The sequence below is a fragment of the Coffea eugenioides genome, chromosome 2 (assembly GCF_003713205.1).
Source record: "Coffea eugenioides isolate CCC68of chromosome 2, Ceug_1.0, whole genome shotgun sequence".
Lineage (NCBI taxonomy): Eukaryota > Viridiplantae > Streptophyta > Magnoliopsida > Gentianales > Rubiaceae > Coffea > Coffea eugenioides.
The window spans coordinates 28,307,141-28,331,646 of record NC_040036.1 but is presented as its reverse complement, the minus strand read 5'-3'; the positions used below and the strand labels follow the sequence as shown (position 1 = coordinate 28,331,646).

At 33.5% G+C, this 24,506-nt stretch overlaps 1 non-coding gene across 1 annotated transcript; it reads right to left on the bottom strand.

Moving 5' to 3' along the window:
* Positions 1 to 6,075: 6,075 nt before the first annotated feature.
* LOC113764225 lies at positions 6,076 to 6,182 on the bottom strand. The gene has a single exon (XR_003467510.1). It is a non-coding gene; the product is annotated as a small nucleolar RNA R71 (small nucleolar RNA).
* Between the last annotated feature and the right edge of the window lie 18,324 nt (positions 6,183 to 24,506).

The window sequence follows — 24,506 nt, the reverse complement described above, 5'->3', positions numbered from 1 at the left end:
CTTACAAGACGTCGCCCCTTTTGTACAAAAAAAAAAAGAGAAGAAAAAAAAAATCAAATCGACACTTGTACAATGGGTATAGCAAATGGATCGTGAAATTACTCCAGTAAAGTGTTGAGATTATGTAGTGGATATTGGACACTTGACACATTATGCCTTATTTTTTACCTTCTTACCCTGGCTTTTACCTAAATCCCATTACAACCCTATCAAAATCCCTTTGATATATATATTTAGTTCACTTTTGAGTGGTGGAGATGTGATAAGTGTAAAATCCTATGGTAATGCCATTCCGTGATGTTGATTTGAGCGCCCTAGTATTCATACATTTTCTTTGAATCACCACCTGTCCGGTGTGTTCCAATTTTGGCAACATTATCAGGGATCTGAAATGCTTGTGCTAGTGTAAATTTTCGCATAACCTTTGCTTTCTTGGTTGTATTTCTGAGTTTTGAAATGTTTGAGGGCAAGCATTGTCTAGGTGTGGGGGGATTTGATAGAACAATTATTGGGCACACTTTGCACTGTTATTTTGTCCTAACTTTGGCTACTCATGATGCTAAGAATTGAGATTTTACTCATATTTGATATTTGTGTGAATTGTAGGTGATTGGTGTTAAAGTAATCTCTTGAAACAAATTTTCAGAAGACCCTTCATCTTAGGGCGTGCCCACGCCAGAAATTGTAGGAGGTTACCCAAAAAAAACCAGACCCGCGAGATCAACAGCAGAAGAACCAATCAAGAAATCGGGTCCACGTGAACCGCGAGAGGCATGGGATTAAAACCCCAAAAAAAAGAAAAGCTTTGCTCCTGACTTTTTGTGGATTTCTCCTGGCGGCGCTAGAAATGAAGAGAAAAGCCAGATTCACGATGAATATAGAGACATTAGCTTAGGTTCTCTTCCCAACTCGTTAGACGTTTTGTCTTGCTTTTCGACTGCGAACAGGAGTAAAAGCCAGAATCACGTGGGCTTAATAGTTTAGTTTTCGTTTCCTTCACTGTAGACGGATTCTCCCTCTGCTTTGGCTTTTGATAAATTTCGTGAGACTCTTCTTGACTTCGTCCCAGTACGGACACGAAATAAGAAAAGGGATTAAAAGACTTTCTCTTCATCCTTCGTTGGTTCACTTTTCCCAATTCTTCGGCAATTAATTGAATGATATCAATCAAATGACGCGAAATTGATACGATGAGGAGCGGCTACTTTTCTCCTCTACTCAAAGGTCGACGCGAAGGCGCGGTCCATAACATCTATGAGATCTAATCGAATTTTCATTATTTCTTCCAATTCGTTACTATTCGTGCGTTTCCTGGATTAATTGATCATGGATATTTTATTAATTGAATATCAATGGACGGATATTTAATTTAATTTAATAGCCTATTGTCACATTAACTAAATTGAATCCGTAATTGTTCGTTTAATTGACGACTAGTGGCAACTACCATAATTGGCTTTATGTTGGGGAAACGTAAGGTCTAACTTAAATAAACCCTCTTAGCGTGTTTATTGGTTAGGGTCGGGTTCTTCTAGCTTTAATGCAACTGGATAATTAAATTCCTACGGTCGTACTTAGGGTTATTTTCTAGTTAGAGAAGCAGTCAATGATTTACCCTTGGCTGTCGAAAAAGTACGAAAGAACTGGCAGTCAGAGATTATTGATAATTATAACCAACCTAATAACGAATGAATGAAATATCTTTGCATCGATGATCATTTAATTGGACCGTACCTGAAAAGTTGATCCTTTGGGTAGAATTTCATTAATTGTCATTTTTAGCAAATTTTACTTGTTGAGTTAGCTTTTGAATTTTGTTTATTTTATTTTTATTTTCATTCCATTAAATATCCTCCAATTTTGTTCTATTGACTTGGAAAAAAATAATTTCCTATCCATTTCCTGTGGAATCGACCCTACTTGCCATTGTATGTAAAATTAATATTTTTATAGACAATTCTGGTATATCGGATCAAGCAAAGTATTCGGGAATAGGGTGAATCAATTAATCGATTGCATACCTAAAATCCCTGCTCCAGTACTCGGATTTGTTCTATAATTAATTGTAGTGGTAATTATAATTTTTTAGTAATTATTATTGCATAGACTTGACACCTGTCAGCTAAAATTCCAGCTAGATTCCCAAATAAACAATCAGGTAGATAAAACATGAAAGTATTACATTTAACAATTTGCACATTTTACACAGTAATAAACAATCATTCAAGAAACAAACATTTAATCATTAGAAGGAAGGATACGTGCTCACTTGGAGCCATTCATTCAATTATTCAGTTGCTGACTATTTCCATTATTCCTCCGACATTTGAAAATATTTAAAAGTGAAAACTCTTTCAGTGTTGATTTATTTCATTCATTCATTCAGTCATTTATTTCAATCATTACATTGCATTCACTGGCCAGTACTCCATCAGATTTCATGGTCATACTCGAGTATACCAAACACTATCTTAGGGTCACCAGCCGCCCGACCAAATCTGCTTCTGGCTCGAGTTGACTGACAACGAAGGGCAAGGGTTCAGTTCAGCCAAAGGCTTACATTCATGTACAAGTAACATTTAATCATTTGATCATTGAAAATTCACATTCACTTAGGTCGAGTGAGATAAAGTACACACTCACTCATTGAAAATTCATTAAAAAACATTTAATATTCAAGCAAACATTCACAATATTTCACATAGTTATTGGTAGTACAACATGCAAGAAACATTCACCGATATCAGTAGATTAAACGTCAATTCTCTGGATGATAACCTTGATCGCTATCAAACCTTGAGACAAGATTCACAATTACAATCGATTTAAACTTAGTAGATTCAACTAGCCAAAACATACACGTCTAGTATTTCAAGGTATTCCATATACTTCTCACTTTGATCTCGAGACTTTAAGATAAAATCCAACACAAGTATTCTAAAAGTGAGGAGAACAATTTAACCATCCAAAATCACACCAAATTAAGGTTTAAAATCTAGAAAAAAATTTTCAAAGTTTTTCAAATCCCACTCAATTCATTTGACAAAATTCCCAACTTGGGTGACATTTTTTGAAAAAGTATAACTTGACTTCCGTAAGTCAAAAAATCACAAAACTTACACCATTAGAAAATAGACTCGAAGTACTAACAGGATTTAGAAGACATCTTCATGAAACTCGACTCAGAAGTTAGTCAAATTTCAGTTCAAACTCACTGCTATCTCATGTGCAAAAACAAAATAGTCATGATTTTCAAGAAAATTTGTAGATTTGCTAATATTTATAATAGTTGAACCAACCCTGAATTTTATATCGTTGAAAACTCTATGAGTCTAGTTTCAAACGCAACAAACAAAACTCAATTCTGACTTTCCTATATAAAGTTATAGCTGCGCAGGACTTCTTGCGAAAATTTTTCAGCAAGCAATTAATTTAGAAAACTAGGTTTTGCCCATCTTAAACCTCTTTGTTTTGACTCAAAACTAACACACATGCAAAGAAATAGATTGTAACAAGTGTTGTAAGTAAAAACATATGCAAGAGAAAAACAAAACTGCTCTAGATTCACACCTCACCCCTCACTTGACCAACAAGGAGAATATCCAATAATATGTCTCTATATCTCTTCAAGTTAATCATCCAATTCAAATCTTAGTTTTATAGTAAATGAAACTCAATCAAGGATGCATATTGTAGGGGACAAATGGTGCATTTACTAAGTCACAAAACTATCAACTTTGACCATATATATCAAGCTCCAAGTCACTTACACCAAGGCTGAAATTTTTCATCAATCAAAGTTGGAAACTAACACTAAAGCTGGAAATTCAAATATAGAAGATAGATAACCTCATACCAAAGCTAAAATTTCATATCCAACCTCATATCAAAACTAAACCATTCATATCAAAGCTAAAAATTACAAGCTAGTAAGCAAAATCATGAAATCTTCCATAAAACTTCTTTATTCAAGTAATATATCCACTAAAATGCAAGATTAAAGGGAAAAAAATAATTCTTTGCCAAGAGTACCTTCAATCCCTAAGGAGAGTAGTAAATCATAGCTTTCTTCCCTCAAAATCACACCACACCAAGATCCTTCCTTGTTGCAACCTTCTATGGATGGATTTAGGGTTTTAGGTTGATCCTCTCAAGAAATCAAGCAAGAAATCAAGTTGGAAATTGAAAATTTTCTCTCTCTTTTCGTCTCTCTAATTTCGGCCAAAGCAAGGAAAAGATGAAGGTATTTTGATGTTAATTTGGAAGATAAATACAAGTTTTATCTTAGTCAAAGTCTTAGTCAAGACTTGATGGATGATCGACAAATGGCGAAACAAGAGTAATACCTATCTCTTTGTCTTTTATTTGTCCCAATCTCCAAGATAACTAGGGCTTCTCTAATACACTTTTAATATTTCTAATCACATAATTCCTCTAATACCACACTTATTCTCGTTCACCAAATATAACGCACACATCTCACTAGTCGGTCACACTACCTTAATACTTTACAAAACTTAACATACACTAAATTATAAAAAAAGGAATGATAAAAATCTTAACTTAACTTTTAAATTCACTATCAAATTAAGGCTAACAAATAAGCAAGTAAAGTAAATTTAAAAGGAAATATAAATTTTCAAAAATAGGAAAAAATTTAAAAATAATTTTCGGATCCTCACATAGATGAACCTTATGGCTACTTGATATGAATTGAATATGATTTAAACTTATTACACCTTGTATTAACTTGTCTATTTATGCATGCTTATCACTTGTTCTTATTTGATCACTAATAGCAAGTTTATAGTTGTTATTATTCAATGAAAATTGATAATGATGATGGAACCACATAAACGAAGCTTGAGTAGTAGACTCATGAGAATAGAGATACACTTAAGTGAATTAAATTTACATTTCATGAAGGAAACAAGAATAGATCTAGTTATTCACCATGAAAATAGGAAAAACTGGTATATTTTAGGCCATTTCATCATGAGAATGAGATTTGATAATATTGGAAATGAATCCCTAGTTAAACAAGAGTTGTAACAAGAGGTAAATCTATTTATTTGTATCTTTCATGCCATAAGTGAAATCTATATTCCTAAACTCAAGTATTTAGTGAATTTTCTCCATTGTTACCTTGTAAATATCTAGCTAAAACTAGTTAGGTACTAATAATTACAACTTTTCTTGCTTAAATTGATCATTAGCCTAAATAATAGAGTAGCTAAGAATCTAGTACTTGCAAAGTTGCTCTCTATAGGATCGATCCGATATATACCCTATACTACAGGTTTGACATGTATGCTTGCAGTAAAACGGGTGTAATTCAGAATTAAACTTGTACTTATATTAAAATTCGTCAAATTTTTGGCGCTGTTGTCGGGGAATTGCAATATTAAGGCCTAACAAACTTTATTAATTTAGACATTCTCTATATTAGTTAAGTAAACTTTGTTTTTAGTTAAGTTAGAATTACTAGTAGTTTTGTGAAATAATTCTACATAATTTCGTTATTTTTCTTTGTAGTATATGCATCGGGTTTTACGGGTAGTCGCACTTTTTGATTCGAAAATTGAAAGGACACTACGTAAACAAAGAAGGTATACACCATAACAAGAAGAAGAAAAGATTCGACAACAAATAGAGGGAATCGCAATAGAGCTACCTTTTGAAGAAGAAATGGCAAAAAGTGAAGCAAATAAGCAAGTACTTAGGGATTTTGCTCTATCGAAAGTCCAAGAATTTCAAACAAGTTTAGTACGGTCGACGATAAATGCTAATAATTTTAAAATTAAACCATCATTAATCCAAATGGTGCAACAATTTCAATTTGAAGGTAATATCGTAGAGGATCCAAATGCACATTTAGCAACATTTTTGGAGATGTGTGATACAATCAAAATGAATGGAGTTAGTGAGGATACTATAAGGCTAAGGTTGTTCCCATTTTCATTAAGGGATAAGGCTAAAATTTGGTTACATTCTCATGTCCATAATACTTTCACTACTTGGGATGATTTGTCTTGAGCATTTTTGAATAAGTATATTTCATCAGATAAATCGGCTAAACTTCTAATGGATATAACTAGTTTTAATCAATTGAATGGTGAATCATTGTATGAAGATTGGAAAAGGTTTAAAGATTTGTTTCAGAAATGTCCACATATGGACTTTCTGATTGGCTAATCGTACAAATCTTCTATAATGATTTATTATTTTTTTACTAAAACTACTATTGATGCAGTCGCAGGTGAAGCGTTGATGGTAAAATCGCCTCAAGAAACTAAAAAGTTTGATAGAAGAAATGGTGGCAAACAATTATCAATGAGCTAATGAAAGAGGTAATCCAAGACACCAAACATGTATGATTGAAATTGATACCATCAATATGCTTAGTGCTCAAATGTGCAATATGATGAAGATGCTGAATAGACACGTCGGGTGTGGTTCAAGTTCTTCTTCCAATATGCATGTTACTTGTTGTTCTATATGTGGAGGAGAACATGATACTAATGAGTGTGTTGATTTTGAATAGGCTCAATTTGTTAATAATTATAATAGGAATGCTTAAAATAACCCATATTCAAATACATACAATTCAGGATGGAGGAATAATCCCAATTTTGGGAAGAAAGATCATGACAACCCTCAAAAATCGATCAATCTGCTAGGATTCCAATCAAGACAACCACAAATGAATACTAAACTGGATTGGGAGATTGCGATGAAAAAATTGACTAAGGGTACTTCAGAAAGATTTGAGCGGATTGAGGGACGGTTAGATCAATTGACAGAAATGTATAGAAATATAGAGGTTCAAATTGATCAAATTACCAATTCAATCAATAGCAGGAACCCTGGCGAATTGCCGAGTAAAATCGAAGTAAATTCGAAAGAGCATGTCAATGCTATCTGTAAGGATCGAAAACAACCTAAGAGGGGGGATGGATTAGGTAAATTAAAAACTAACCAAGTTATGAGACACTTTTTATTCAAAATGAAATTTACTCTCTTTTCTAGAAGACCACACAATGGAACAATCAATAAGAAAGCACGAATGCTCGTAAATAGAAGAGATGAACAATTTATATTGCAAGACAGTAAATGAAAGAGATAAAGTAGCAAACTAAATATCAAACTCCTCTTGAGTTTGAATATCACTTTATAAAGCAAGTTTCTTCTAGTTGATCAATTACAACCAATTTTCGTGTACAAAGGAAGGATCACTTCTTCCTTACCCCAAGCCACACTTGATCAAATTAGAAAATTTTACTATCACTCGGATAACCCTCAAAAACTACACTATTGAAGTAATTTTCTCACACAAGAAAAACTTATACGAGATTCACACAACTAAGAGTATAAATTTTCTTTGAAGAGAATTTTCTCACAAAAATTGCTCTTGATCTTTTGTAGTCTCAATGTGCAAAAATATTTTGAAATGATTGACTTTGCTCTATTTATATGAGACCAAAAAGTTCCTCTATTAATGGTTCCAACGGATAGAAGGCAGTTGAAGAGTCAACTAGCCGTTGGTAGTATCGGGCGTCCGGTAATCTTGTTTCTTGCGTCCGACAGCAGGCAGTGAGCAAAAGAGATTTTTTTTAATTCATTCGGACGTCCGGCGCCTTCATAATTTGTGTCCGAAAGCAGATAATAAAATTGAGAGTTTTTCTTCAATCCTTTCGGACGTTCGATACCTCCAATACTTTGCGTCCGAAGTGTTGCGAAGAATATCGAATGACCCTAGGAAAAATGTTTTAATTCTTTCGGACATCCGGTGATGAAGTTCTTCATGCGTCCGAAGTTCCTCAATGATTGTTGGACGTCCGATCCAATCTTTACGTGCGTCCGACAGATTCAGCAATCTTTGTCTCTTTCAATTGCGCTTAATCTTTGAGCCTGATTTGTTTCAATTCTGAAAAGGTCTTTGAGGAGAGATTAGTAGTATCCATTTATTTTGTAATCATCAAAAGCTAAAAACTGAGAGTAACAATCTCCCCCTTTTTGATGATGACAAAACAATGGATGGAGGAAAATAATTAATTCAAAACTCCCCCTCATTTAATGCATCCAAAAAGTAGACACTCGTTCTCAGAATAACTCGCCCTCACGCATTTACCAGATTACACTTCTCCATTTCTCAACTTTGATACATCCATTTCTTTCCTTTTTTATCATCATTAGATGATCTTTATAGCCAGTGACATCAATAACATTAGATCAAATCTAGCATCCAACATCCAGAAACTCAACATCAATGTCCCCAGTATCATTATTAACCAAGAATTTCCAACAAAATTAGTAATATCAACAATTTCTAATTATCAGTAGTCAATATAAAAAAAACAAAAGTCATAGGGATACCAAGCATTTAGCATTCATTTGCACAAAAACAAACAAACTTAACTAAATAAAAGATAACCAACAGAGTTAACCGAAAACCAGAAACCATAGAAAAGTTAACCAAATAGTTTACAACCCAACAGAGTTAACCAAATAATCAGAATCTTGAGTACAGAGTACTTGAAATATTAAAATGCAAAAGATGCAGATGTCTATTATGAAATGTTATCCTAAATATAAAGTGCAAGTGCCTAAAAGTGCCTAAATTATGATCTTGGACGATCCAGGCCTTCTCCTATCTAGACGAAACTGAGGAGGAAGAAACTGAGCAGGATCCACTTCTTCCTCTTCTGTTTCCTCATCATCATCGCTGTCTTCAGTTGTTGGAACCTTTTCCTTGTCTTGTGGCTGAGAACTGGAAGCACGAATCTCTGGAGTGGTTTCAGTACGGAGAGTTTGCTCAGTTGGCTCAGTTTTGAGCTCCTTTTAATGTACATTCTCATCTTCCTGAGAGATAGGAGGCACAAGCAGATTTCTTTTGTCAATGAAGGCAGCTTAATGATCAGGTGACATGGTCATCATCAGACCATCTTCTATAAGGAGAATGTGTTGTTTGAAATCCTCAAGCAAGGATCTGACTTCGTGAGTGGATGAAGAAGGCTAAGTGGATGACTTTCTAGGATGGATGGTAAACAGAAAAACAAATTGAGACTGGTCTCTACGAGGTCTAGGGGTGACAGGAGTGTCATGATGGCTCTTAGTCGTAGACTCCAAAACAGATTCCTTGTAACACCATTTACCATCAAAGAAACGCAAATTTTTTCTTTCGAAATAAGCTTTTGAAAAGACAGATGATGCAGTATTTTTTGGTGACACTCCAGTAAAGGGAATGTTGAAGTGAGCAAAGATTGGAGTGAGAAATTTTTCATAGAAAAGTTTCCTACGGTTATTAGTACTGATTTTGAGCAGAAATTTGCACATAACAAAATCAAAATCAATTCTGACCTTTTCAAGAAAGTAGTAGAATAAGTAAAGCTTCATTTTGTTGGCATCGATCCTATGACCATTAGTAGAAACCAACAGATTTGAAATTATTAAAAAAATGATCAAATTTTGAGGACTAACATCCTCCAATCTTGCCTCAGCAGGAGTATTGAAATGTGTTTGAAAAAGGTCATTATTTTTGCAACATGAAAATGATGATAGGCAGAAGGAATCTCTTCATAAGAGAAGAAATTTGTAATTTTTCCTTTAAAATCATCTTGAATTTTGATTTTCAAAATAGTATTAACAGTATCAGAATTAAAGCCAATGTCAACCGAATTGACTCAAGAAACTAGGTCAGTGTGTGAACTACCCTTCCTAAAATTAACAAAAAACTGATAAAGCATATCAGGATAATAGGTGTTGGGTGGTTTCAGAATGTGAGACCATTTTTGGAATTCAAAGAATTCAATAACTGGTTCAAGGTCAAGTTTACAGAATTCATAGGGGATGATGGTCCTTTTGAGTGATGAAACCTTTCTGTGAAATCCATTCAAATCTCTCCCTGGCATCATCATCAATAAATCTAGGCAGTGGAGTTGGTACTTCCTCAGTTTGAGCAGCAGAATGTTCTGTAGCAGAACGTTTTCTTTTTCCACCACGCTGAACATTAGTTGGCACAGCAGTAGGCTCGGCAGTTGGCACTTCATCAGTTGTTCTCTTCCTTAATGATCTTCTGGTGGAAGGTTCAGCAGTTTGCTGTTCCTCAGCATTCTGCTCCTCAGTTTGATGTTCCTCGATTTGTTCGACAGACGGTTCATCAGTTTTAGCAGTTTGTTTTTTCTTGCAGGCTGTTTTCTCTCTCCACCATGAGTTTCAGTTCCCTTCTTGGATGATTTGGTGGAAGGTTCTATTATCTCAATGTCTTCATCTCTCAGTCTGGTGATGCATTCGGCACCAACAGATCCTCCTCTCACTCTTATCATGATAAAATCAGAGAATTTTTGTTGTAGAGTATGATGCAAATGTATATGAGATTGACTAGAAGTGCAGTATGGACTACAATGTAGGCTTGAATCGTCCAAAGAGGGTGAATTTGAGTGGTTTAGGGTTTCGGGTGAGAATTGAGATTTATAGGGTAGTTGGCAGTTAGAAAAAGTTAAGAGAGATAATGAATGGGCAAAAAGAATGTAATAGCTTTGAACAATTTAATTTTTCAAAACTTGTTCAGAAGAGATATAAATTTTAAATTTTGAAAGTGAGAGAAGATGAAGGGTTGCGTCCGAGACAACGGAAAGAAATGAATTGAATAAAGCAGAGGATTGCCTTATAACACACAATTTTTGAGTGTCGGACGGCCGAACGAAATGAAGCGTCGGACATTACCGTCCGAAACGAAATTTTCTGGAAAAAGGGCTTAGAACACTGTCAGACGTCCGTTCATCATGTATCGGAAGTCCGATAAAGTGTGACCAAATAATTTTTCAAAAAACTTTTCAATAATGCCCAATTTTATTCTAAAAAATATAAACTGATCTAATGGAAAGGCTTTTGTAAGAATGTCAGCATTTTGATCTTTTGAGCAAACGTACTGAACACAGATTTCACCGTTTTGGACGGGATCTCTAATGAAATGACGCTTTATGTCTATATGCTTTGTTCTAAAATATTGAATAGGATTTTTTGTCAAGTTTATGGCACTTGTATTGTCACAATATACAGACACATAATCATATACTAATCCAAAATCATTCAAGATGCTTTTCATCCACATTAATTGACAAGGAAATAGTATTTTGTTTCTTACTTAACCAAAACACTAAACAATTACCAAGAAAGTGGCATATACCACTTGTACTTTTTCTATCTATTCTGCATCCATCAAAGTCAGCATCCAAAAAGCCGCATAAAGAAAATTCATGACATCTAAGATACCAAAAACCATAGTTTAAAATTTTTTTCAAATATCTAAAAAATTTTTTCACAACAATCAAGTGAGATTCTTTTGAACATGATTGAAAACGAGCACACAAGTAAACAACAAACATGATATCAGGTCTACTTGCGGTTAAATAAAGTAAGCTGCCAATCATACCTCTATATTTCTTTTCATCAACGTTTATACCTCCTTCATCCTTGTCAAACTTCGTAGATGTGCACATTGGTTTTCCAACTTGTTTTGATTCCTCCATATCGAATCTTTTGAACAACTCCTTGATGTATTTGGCTTGATTAATGAATGTTTCTTTTTGAGTTTGTTCCATTTGAAACCCAAAGAAGAAATTCAATTCTCCCATCATACTCATCTCAAACTCTTTTTACATAATAGTAAAAAAATTCTTGCACAAACACTCATTAGTAGTATCAAAAATAATATCATCAACATATATTTGTACAATTAGTAGATCATTGGAGCATTGTTTAGTGAAAAGAGTGGTATCTACAATGCCCCTTTTAAAACCATTTTCAATCAAGAAACCACTTAAGCATTCATATCATACTCTTGGAACTTGTTTTAAACCATATTAAGCTTTTGAAAGTTTCAATACATGATTTGGAAACCTTTCATTTTTAAAATTGGGAGGCTGGTCAACATATACTTCTTGTTCAATAAAATCATTTAAAAAATACTTTTAACATACATTTAAAATAATTTAAAATTCTCGAAACATGCAAATGCCAAAAACATTCTAATTGATTATAGTCGAGTTACGGGAGCAAATGTTTCATCAAAATTTATTTTTTCTTCTTGAGTATACCCCTTAGCTACTAGTCTAGCCTTATTTCTCACCACTTCACTTTTGTAATTCATTTTATTTCTAAACACCCATTTTGTGCCAATAATAGGATGATTTGAGATTTTTCAACTAATATCCACACTTTATTCCTTTCAAATTGGTTTAGTTTCTCTTCTATAACTAAAATCTAGTTTTCATCTTTCAATGCATCAATAGCATTTTTTTGTTCAAAATGTGAGATCAAAGCAAAATTGTCTATCAATTATTTTGAAGAGGAGTGAGTTCTTATCTTTTCGGATGGATCACCAATGATGAGCTCCTTAGGATGATTTTGAACAAACTTTCAAATTTTTGGAAGATTCCTAGGTGCATCATCATGATTGTTATTTTCTTCTAATGCTTGATTGTCTTGAAAATCATCTTTCTTTGAGCTCTCTTTTTGTGGAGCATTATTTTGATCATGAATTGTGAGTTTTTTAAGTCCATATTGAATACCTACATCATCATCCTCACAACCGCTCTTGAAAATATCATCATTAGATTCATCAAAAGTGACATATATAGTTTCTTCAATAACAAGCGTCCTTCTATTATAGACTCTAAAATCTCTTTTGTTCTCACAATATTTCAAGAAAATGCCTTTATCAAAATTTTTGTCAAATTTTCCAAGATGCTCCTTCCTATTTAAAATAAAGCATTTGTAACAAAAGATTTTGAAATAATCAACAATTGACTTTTTATCAAATATTAACTTGTAAGAGGTTTTGTTCAAAATAGGTTTCAAAAGAACTCTATTCATAGCATAACAAGTAATATTAACGGTTTCGGTCCAAAAATATTTTGACAAATTATATTCACTCAACATGGTTCGTGCGGTTTCTTAAAGAGTTCTATTCCTTTTTTCAACAACACCATTTTACTGAGGAGTTCTAACAATTGAAAACTCAGGTGTGATTCCATTGTTATCACAGAATTCAAGAAAATCACAAAACTTAAATTTCAAGCCATTGTTACTTCTAATCTTGATAATTTTCAATTCAATTAGATTTTGAACTTTTGCAAATAGTGAAACAAAATTTTTTAAAGTATCATTTTTGTGTGCAAGAAACATCATCCAAGTATATCTAGAATAATCATCAATAATAATCAAATAAAATCTTTTACCACCCAAACTAGCAATTTGTGTAGGATCAAATAAATCAAGATGCAAAAGCTCCAAAGGTTTTGAAGTAGAGACACATTTCTTAGGTTTAAACGAAACTTTGATTTATTTTCGAAATTGACAAGCATCACATATTTTATCCTTTTCAAACTTAATTTTTGACAAACCTCTAACAAGTTCCTTTTTAGAAATTTCTTTTAACAAATCCATGTTGAAATGACAAAGTCTTCTATGCCACAACCAAAGATATTCATTTACAATTTTAAGACATTTAAGGTTAGAAGAATCAACATTTTCAAGAATAATTATATAAATATCATTTACTCTTTTTCCTTTGAAGATAACATTGAAATTTGAGTCAAGAATAAGACATTCATGCTTTTTCAATAGCACAAACAGATTTTTATCACACAATTGACTAACACTCAACATATTATAACTTAAATTATCAACAAGAAAAACATTGTGAACAAAAGTTTGACCATTCTTATCAACATCTCCTACTCCAACTGTTTTGGCTTTGTTATCATATCCAAATGTTACTTTTTCACTTGATTTTGATTTGAACTTGATGAACTGTGATGGATCACCGGTCGTATGTCTTGAGCATCCACTATCAATGAACCATTTTGATTCCTTAATGACATTCACCAAGTTCATCTACACAAGAGTTCACAAGATGATATTTGGTATCCATTTACTTTTTGGATCATTGAGAGTTAGCATTATGTCTAACTATCCACATGCATTTCATGCCATTTCTCATATTCTCTCTTACATAGCAATTATTTTTCATGTGTCCAACTTGACAACAAAAGCTACACATAGTCAGCGAATTGCTTACATAAACAGGTTTAACAAATCTGACTTGCCTTCTTTTAAAAATGCTAAATTTGTTTGAATTGAAATTCAACCTTTTCGTATGAATGTCAAAGTATGGTTTTGATTCATTCTTTTGAAAATAAACTTGTTTCTTGTGTTTAATCAAATCATTTAGACCATCCATTCTTCCTTTCAAATCACCTTGTTCCTTTTTGAACAATTCACAAATCTTTATTTTTCTATCAAGTTTAACACGTAGATCAGTCTCAACTTTGTTTAAGTTATCATTTTCAGCTTTCAGATTCTTGTTCAGTCGAAAAAAACTTGCATTATTTTGAATGAGAAAGTTAATTTTCTGTTTTAGTTCCTTATTTCTAGCATAAGAATCTTTCAAACTGCTATGTAATCTTTCAATGAAGAAATTAACATCATCATCAGATTCCTCATTACTATCAGGTTGAGAGTTGCAAGAAATTACCTTATCATCACCAATGGTCATGAAAGCTATTTGAGCAGATTTTTCTTCTTCTTGAAGATCACCATCCGAGTTGCAATTATTTTAGGTGATTTGAAAGTTGTTAAACTTTAGTTTTCGTTCAACTTTTTCTTCTTTCTTTTTTTCATTGGGCACTCATTCATGTAGTGTCCAGGCTGACCGCAATCAAAGCATTTTTCACCTTGATTTTTGTTGGTCTCCTGCTTTCTTTTGTTTCTTGCATTGTTGAACTGATTTGGAAATGTATTGCTAGATCCTCCTCTTCTGAATCTCCCATTGTTGAGGATTCTTTTAAAACTCCTTGTGATGAGAGCAAGGTCATTATCGTCAACTTCAATATCTTCTCCATCCAAGAAAGCCGAGTCATCTTCATCTTGAGAAACTTTTAAAGCAAAATTCCTCCTCACTTTAGCATCCTCTTCCTCTTGCACTTTAGACTTAAGTTTCAGCTCATAAAAAATTAGAGAGTTAATGAGAGATTCAATAGACATAGAGTTTAGATCTTTGGCCTCTTCAATGGCAGTCATCCTACTCTCCCAATCTTTAGTCAAGGCATTCAAAATTTTTCTATTTTTTTCACCTATGGAGTATTCCTTTTCTAGCACTTCTAAGTGCTTAATGAGATCATTGAATCTACAATACATCTTGTCAATATTTTCATGAGGTTCCATGTTGAATGATTCATACTTGGTGACTAGAATAGATTTCTTTTGTTCTCTCACATTTTCACTTCCTTCATGAATTTCTCTAATTTTATCCCAAATCTCCTTAGCAGACCTACAACCTTTGATCCTAATAGACTCATTTGAATCTAAAGCACTGTGCAACGCATTCATAGTCTTGGCATTCAAAGTGAGATGGGTTCTATCATCACCTGTCAATTCATTTCTGATTTTTGGTCTTGGTCTGTGAGTGACTTCATCAATTACAAAGGTATCATATGGACCTTCATTAATAATAAATCAAAGTTCAATATCAATAGATTGCAAGAACATAATCATTCTTTCTTTTCAACTCACATAATTGGAACCATTGAACATTGGGGGTCTAGTGACAGATTGTCCCTCAAAAAATATGATATTGTTGATTGTCATATTTACTCAAAAACCGATTGAACTTAATCTCTAGGAGACCAAGTTCTGATATCAATTATAAAGATCGAAAATAATCTAAGAGGGGAGATGAATTAGATAAATTAAAACTAACCAAGTTATGAGTCACTTTTTGCTCAATATGAAATTTACCTTCTTTTCTTGATGACCACACAGTGGAATAATCAATAAGAAAGCACGAATGCTCGTGAGTAGAAAAAATAAACAATTTATATTGCAAGACAGTAAATGAAAGAGATAGAGTAGCAAACCAAATTCCAAACTCCTCTTGAGTTTGAATATCACTTTATAAAGCAAGTTTCTTCTAGTTTATCAATTACAAGCAGTCTTCGTGTACAAAGAAAGGATCACTTCCTTCTTACCCCAAACCACACTTGGTCAAATTAAAAAGTTTTACTATCGCTCGGATAATCCTCACAAAACTACACTATTGAAGTAATTTTGTCACACAAGAAAAGTTTATACGAGATTCATATAACTAAGAGTACAAATCTTCTTTGAAAAGAATTTTCTCACTAAAATTGCTCTTGATCTTTTATAGTCTCAATGTGCAAAAGTATTTTGAAATGGTTGACTTTGCTCTATTTATATGAGACCAAAAAGTTCCTCCATTAATGCTTCCAACGGATAAAAGGCAGTTGAACAGTCAACTAGCCGTTAGTAGTGTCGGACGTCCGGTAATCTTGTTTCTTGCGTCTAACAGCAGGCAGTGAGCAAAAGAGATTTTTTTTAATTCATTCGGACGTCCAGTGGCTTCATAATTTGTGTCCGAAAGTAGATAATAAAATTGAGAATTTTTCTTCAATGCTTTCGGACGTTCGGTACCTCCAATGCTCTATGTCCGAAGTGTTGCGCAGAATATCGGACGTCCGGTGCTGTGATATTTTACGTCCGATCGAGGTCAATGAGCTTAGGAAAAATATTTTAATTTTTTTGGACGTCCGGTGATGAAGTTCTTCATGCGTCCGAAGTTCCTCAATAATTGTCAGACGTCCGATCCAATCTTTACGTGCGTCCGACAGCTTCAGCAATTTTTGCCTCTTTCAATTGCGCTTAATTTTTGAACCTAATTTGCTTCAATTCTGAAAAGGTCTTTGAGGAGAGATTAGTAGCATCCATTTGTTTTGTAATCATCAAAATCTAAAGACTGAGATTAACACTATCACTCTTAGAAATGGTAAAATGGTTGAGGGACCTAATGTTGGAAATTCAAGTGATAAAAAAGATACGGAGCAGGCAATTAAATGAGTAAAAGAAAGCCAAAATGATCATGTTGTAATTGATATAGATGTACCTCCTCCTAATTTAAATTTTAATGTGTTTTCTTTTCCTCACAAGTTAAAGAAAGAGGGGAAGGATCAGGAGTTTGAGAAGTTTTTCAAAATTTTTAAATAATTGCATATTAACATTCCTTTCATTGATATTATTACATAGTGTCACACCCCATTTTTTGAAAAATAAATAATGTTACGGGTTTATAAAATTGAATTTTGATTAATTTTGAGTGAAAATGAGTTTTTGATTTGTAGAGATTAAATAAAGAAAATGGGCCTAAATGGGACTTAAAAAGTGCGACGATTTTGACCCAAAAATAAAAGTCTAAAAAGGAAGAAAAAATAGGAGTCGTCACTTGGTATTCAGTTAAGGTGTACCAAGTTATCCAAAATGAATTTTAAATAAAAATAAAAAAAATCCTTTTTAAATGACTCCAAATCTGCGAAAATCAAGAGAAAAGAACTCGGGAGTCACGGTTGAAGAAAGGGAAGGTAAGAATAAAATTCAAGATATCCTTTCAACCTAACCAAGACTAGTTGCATGATTTAGTCGAAAAATTTTCTTAATTTACCTATAAAACTTTTCAAATTTGAAGGTTACTACATGGATGCAAACATAGGGATAAGGGCTATATATATAGGGAAAATATCATGCAAATGGTAAAGATCCTAAAAAAAATAGAAAATGTGCATGAAATGTAGTGATTGTCACACAAACGTGATCTAGCGCGTGGACGGTCCCTAAGGATCTAGCATTGGACTAACCCATGTCTATAAGTTCTCACTAGCATTGGACTAGTGAGAAATCGGAAAAAAAAGAGGTACAACTAGCGTTGGACTAGTGTAGTGACGTTATATATTTATTATAATCAAATAAATCATATAAAATATAATAAAAGCAAGTAAACACATAAATCACATAGAACACATAACACATAAGCATGATATCTAGATGCAACGACTCTAAGAAAGTGAGTAAACATGTAAACATACAAGCATGCAAGTACACAAGCAAATAAAAGCGAATAAAGACTTAACTATTACATTCGGGGGTCCTAACTACAATCTAAAGGGGTAAAAAATTAAATGAAATAAAAAAATAACCTATATATTACAATTTACCATTTAATCGCCTTTCAAATAATCAAAAATTAAATTAAAATAAATATACAAAATTAAAAACAAATAAAGTGAATAAATAGATAAATAAAATAAAAAATATTCAAAAAAACATGCAATTGCACACATAAAATTACATAGGAGCATATAGGATTTAAAATAAAATACCTCCCCTTGAAGTAGTAGCTAATTGGTTTGGATTTACCCTATTTAAAGCTCCAAAAATCAACAAAAATCATCAAGGTACCAATTTATTTAATAAATAAATCATAAGGAGATGAAAATAAATATGCAGTCTATCAATTAAGGCATTCAAATGGAATATAATGAATAATCAAAAAATAAATGCAACTTCTATTTGAGAAATCAAACAACAAAGACTTAATTACAAACAATTGAGAAAATTTGTGGAGTCAAATTTTTATTATTACAAACTTTAGGGGTTGAAATCAAAGCAAATGCAAATTAAAGTTCTAAAAACTAATTAAGCTCTAATTATCTTCTAAACCAGAAAATGAGACTTGCTTAAAACATGGTTAAAACCATAAGGAGATGATTGAATTTCAAAAGGATAAAATTGATTGATTTTCCATACTTTTGGGCCATAGTGAAAACTTGAGGGGTTCAAATGTAATTTTTAAAAGTTCTGCATACAAAGCCTCGAAGAAGCACTCTGCAATTGAAGCTTTCTGCGACTTTCTTCCTTCTTTTTTCGCTGGCAACTGATTCAACACAATCAAACATAACTTCCGACTAGTGAAACTTTAGAATTTCTTACGTGGGGGGGGGGGGGGGGAAGCAAACATTTAGGCAAAACATGTTACAATGCTCTTAATCATCCAAATGCAAAAGAGATTTCCACGCATCAGATTCGAATGATTGTTGCATTTTCTTAACTCAGTTCATGGGTCTACTATGTATACAGCTCTGTCGAGATTCAAGTCCAAACACATACAAAATCTAAACACTCAAGCACATGAAATCAACATCCACTGAAGTAAAGGGGATTTTAAACTAATGTCTTGTGGGAACATGGGGAAAAAGAAGACAGCAGAAAGCGAACAAACAAGAAAACAAAAAAAAAAAAACAGCAGCAAAAATCTCAACGTTTCTGTTCAAAATCTAAAAATATCTAACTGGAAAAGGATGAGAATATTACCTTAATCATGAAACAAAGCGTGGGAAGACCAAAGAAAAGGACTTAGATGGATCTGCCGGATTTTCGAAGGTGCGCCAGTGGAAACCAGTGATGACGACCCAGTAAGTTGAGGGTTTAATTCAAAGGATTTTGAGGCATTTTCCGAAAATAATTTCTGAATGAAAATTTGTTCCCTCACTTCATAGATATCCTAGATCTCTTAAAACATCCAAGAAGAGGCCGATTCAGTGGAGAAAATTACCTCCAAAAGTGACAGAAAATCAGCCTGAACTGCAAAAAATTTTCCCTCTTCCCTCTTTTCTATCTTTTCTTTCTTCCTTTCATTTTTCTTCCTGTTTTTCCTCTCTGATCATCCCAGACTTCCCCTCCTCCTTCCTTTCTCTTCTCTTTTCCTTTTTCCTTCTCTTCCCTTGCTTGTTTCTTCTTCCCCCGAAGCTCCCCTCTCCTCCTTTCTTTCTTGCTTTATTTTTCAATTTCCCTGGTTCTTCCTTTCTACCACCCCAATCTCTCTCTTTCTCACTCTCCTCAGATGCTCCTTCTCCTCCTCCCTTGTTTGTTTCCTTTTTCCTCTTCCTCTCTTTCCTCCTTGCCTAGCCCCTGCAACCTTCTTTTTTTCCTCTCTCTTTTTCTTTCTCAGCCCCCAAAACCCTCTTTTCCTCCTCCCTTTTCTTTCTTTTTCCCCTGCCCGTAGCTCTTTCTTTCTTTCTTGCTCCCCAGATTTTCGAGGTTCTGTCGGTCTTTCTTTTTTCTTTCTTCCCCTCCCCGCAGCCTTTTTCTTCCTCCTTTCTCAACCCCAAAACCCTCTTTTTCTCTTCCCTTTTTCCTTACCCAGCCGAAGCTTCTCCCTTTTCTTTTTTCAGATTTTTCCTTTAACTTCACCTGTCCTAGCCACCTAGCCTTTGCATGTTGTGGTGTGCAAAATGCCAAAATCACATGGCTAATGCTCACCTATCCCACTTAGCTACTATGCATGGCTTTCACCTATCTTTTCCTTTTTTATTTTTATTTTTTTTGTTTCTCAAAACAAATTGCCTTACAAAAATTTCATTATTATTTGGAAGAAATTGAGTTTGAAAAGCTTAAAAATAAATTTTTATTGAGAATTTTCTTTTTCAGAAATTTAATGCAAAAATGTTTTAAAAAGGAAAATGATGAACCTAATTTATTAAAATAAATAAACATAAACACTAACTATCATTTTGCAAACTTAGTCAACTAAAATAAAATAAAATAAAAACAAGAATAAATAAAAAAAATAAAGTTAAAATTGAAAAATAGAAATTTTGGTGTCTACACATAGATTCCCTTTAAACGCGCTTCTTGTAGGATATCATGTCAGAGAAGAGAAAAATTATAGATAATGAGATGATAGCGTTAACGGAAGAGTGTAGTGCATTGATTAAGAGCAAACTCCCTCCTAAATTGAAAGATCCAGGAAGCTTTTCTATTCCTTGTACTATTGATCAATTACATTTTTCTAATGTTTTATGTGATTTAGGTGTAAGTGTGTCACTTATACCGCTATCTGTTGCCCGAAAGTTGGGACTTCAAGAGTTGAAAGCTACCAATATCATATTGTAATTGGCGGATCGATCAATTACATATCCAATTGGTATTTTAGAAAATGTTCTCATAAGGGTAAGGGAATCTATTATACCTGTGGATTTTGTTGTTTTAGATATTGAAGAAGATGTGAAAATGCCAATTATTCTAAGAACTTTTTAGCCACAGCACGAACTTTAATTGATATGGAATAAGGTAAACTTATATTAAGGGTAAATGGTGAGGAATTAGAATTTAATTTGATTAATAAAGATAGGGGTATAGAGTCTATTGCTCTTGTTTCTAATATGCCATGTGACGAAAAAGTTAATCAGGGAATGAATGAAGAAGTCAAATCTATAAATGCATGGCTCATTATACGATGGATTGGCTCGGGAGTTTTGATCCATGGGGAGAAAATCACTCCCTAATGTTCTAAAAAGATGAAAACCTTTTGAGTCAAACAAATGACTATAAACAAAAGCGCTAGTTGGGAGGCAACCCAATGTTTAAGTTATATATGTTAATTTGGTATGATTTTGAGGTGCAAAAGGTGAATTTTGACCAATAAACTCAACCCTTTGATTTGCATTAAAGGTGTATTTGATCCGTTAAAAAGTGATAAAATGCATGTTTCGATCATTTTACATGTGCATGCGATGATAAATTTGGTAAAAGAATGATTTAGAATACATTTTGAATTTTTGGGATAAATTGCATAATTTTGAGAAACTTGAAGTTTCTGCAAAATTTGCAGAAAAATACGCACAACTTAGAAAAACGCGACTTTGAGTCACGTGTTCTATGATTCGCGTATTTAGTTCTGCAAGTTCATTGCAGAAAACTTGACTTAGAATACGTGACTCAAAGTCACGTATTGCTGAAGTCGCGTATTCACATCTGCAAGGATATAACTGAATACGCGACTTGAAATCGCGTATTGATAAAGTCGCATATTTAGTTCCGCAACAATTTCACAGCAAATATGACTTGTGAATACACGACTGGAAGTCACGTATTGCAAGTCGCGTAGTCTTCCCTTGATACAAAACCTTAAAACGCGACATTCCTTTTCAGATTTCTTCTTCTTCATTCTTCTCCAGCAGCGTTTTCTTTCATCCCAACAGTCACATCTTCACAAAATTTCATTTTCATTTCATTTTCTTGCCAAAAAACATCAACCCATCATCATTTAGCATTCATAACATCTTTTTGACAGATTGAAATCCAAGAAAAATAACTCAAAATCGATTTTTAAAAAAATTGGGGTTAGGGTTTGTAGTTCTTAAATTCATCAATTGGAGGTCAATTGGAACGATTTTCATAGGAATTTTTATATATTCTTCTTCTCCAAACATCACTCTTCGTAATTGAGGTAAATTTCTTCGTCAAATCTTTGTATTTTAGAAGTTGATATTTTTTAATTTTCTGAGTTTTATGGCATTTTCTAATTTCAAATTTTTGATGATATTTATTGATGTTTATGACCTCCAATTTGCTTATCTAGGTTGTTTAAAAATGTTAATAAATTCAAATGTAGCAAATTAATGGATTATTAGTTCTTTAAAATTTTAATTTGCTATATTTGGCTAAAATTGAAAAATTAGCTTGAAATGTTGTTGAGTCATTTGTGCTAGATGATTATGATTCAAAATGATTAGTTGATGATGTTTTAGTATGTGCATTGTGTATAGAGAGTGATTTGATGAGTTTTATGAGTTATTAGGATAATTTTTGTTTAATCATGTTTATAGCTAAACGTGCATTATTGTTACTAATTAACGACTGCTATAATCATGATTAATACTAATTTCACTGATTGGAATATATTTGTTGCCTATTTTGGTAAATTGATGATTTTGGGCAATTTTTGATATGTTTTTTGTCACTTCTCGTATGTCATAATAGTGACCGTTTAAGTATGTTTATTTGATTTCTTATGACATAAAGAGATGTATTTGTGGTTAATTGAGCCAATTGTGGTTATTTATCGTCAAAACTATGAAATATGTCTTAGTACATGTGAATATTTGAATCATTTTTCTTAGGTATTATGGCAAGAGAAAAGCAAGTTGTCTATTCATTCTCTAGTAGTGATGAAATGGAGGTGAATGAAGATATTGAAAAAAATGAAGAAGAGAGGTCACATTCACCCCAATCGATTAGAAAACAACAAAGGAAGGGCACTTCTCGTAGTGCCGAAACTGCCATCTTTGATAGTGCCAAGTTCACCAGTCTCAGGAATCAAGAGTGGCACGAGGTGCATGCTAATTTGGAGTTTCTCTTTGAAATGCATGTGAGTTCGAAAATTGAAGTGGTTTATTGTATATCGGAAGCGTTTAACCAACTTGGTTGGGCGCCGATTCTCACATTGCCGACTCATTACTACCCTGACTTGATTTGCGAGTTCTACGCCAATATTGACAACAAACCACGTCACAGTGGCAAGATGGTGGAATCATGGGTGCGTGAGAGGGGCATTATTTTATCACGTGAGTGCTTAGCTGCTATTTTGGGTTGTAACAATCAAGTTCGGGTGATCGATCTGAAAAAAGATTTTGTAACGCCCAATCGGTGGTGGGATCCATCGCACGCATGAATAGATTTGATCTTGAGTACCAACTTTTTATATCTTTAAGGAAGGAGACAATGGTGGCAAGTGTTTTCGGACCTCATTATCGTCTCATTATCTAATGATGGCGCACAATGTTATATCCAAAAAAATGGGTCATACGGAGGTCCGAAAAAGTGATATTTATTTTCTTAATTATATGATCGAGAGTCCTCCTATGCTCGAATTCCATTGCTGAACATCATTATTAGCTACATAAGATCTACGGTGAGGTGGCAGACTATTTCGTTCAAATTGGCATTTTATCGTCTACTCTCTTTGGTGTTCGAGCATCTAGACGTTAACTTGCAAGGGGTATTTCGAAAATTTGTTAAGTCTAGAACCGAGTTATTGGTTTCTTCCTTTTTGTCGTCTGGGTATTGGTACGGAGAATATTCTTCAGCCTACTCGAGAACGGAGACAAAAAACACGTCATGGTCGAGAGGAAGTCGGACCTTCTACTGCTGCACCTTCTCTTCCATCACAGCAATCAAATTAGCAACGGCTCTTTACTCGCCTGGACAATATCGAATATAGATTGAGACGAATGGATACTCGCTTGGAGAGGATTGAGTACCACTTGGGCAGTCCTTGACCTCATGACGGCGATAAAGATGAAGATGAATCTGATGATTGAAATTGCACCTCTAGGATGGCTCTCATTGTTGTTTCCTGATTTTCTCTTGTCGTTTTTACTCTTTTGTTTGTAGGATGTTTAACTTGCACTTTTCCTTTTACATTTTATTTTTTGTACAGTGTTAGTAGATGTTTGTGTTTTGGCAAAAGTTCGTGATTCATGATTGATTTGAATCTCAGCCATTGCACTAGGGAGTACTTCTTTCTATTTTTTGTGATTTTTTCTTTCCCTACACATTGAGAACAATGTGTATTTTAAGTGTGGAGGAGGAAATGTGTGATACTTGTAGTATTTTTGTGTTTATTGTTCGGGCTTGATGTTTGGAATATGAATTGCACTTAATTGTTGTTAATTTTGGGTTGCTGGCAGGAAGTTTCGTCCAATTTTAAGGAGAGCTTTTGTCAAAATTTTTTCAAACTCTTGTCCAAAATTGCAAAGTGTCCCAAAAAGTTTCAATCCTTTTCAATTTTATCCACAGGGCAACAAGTACCATAT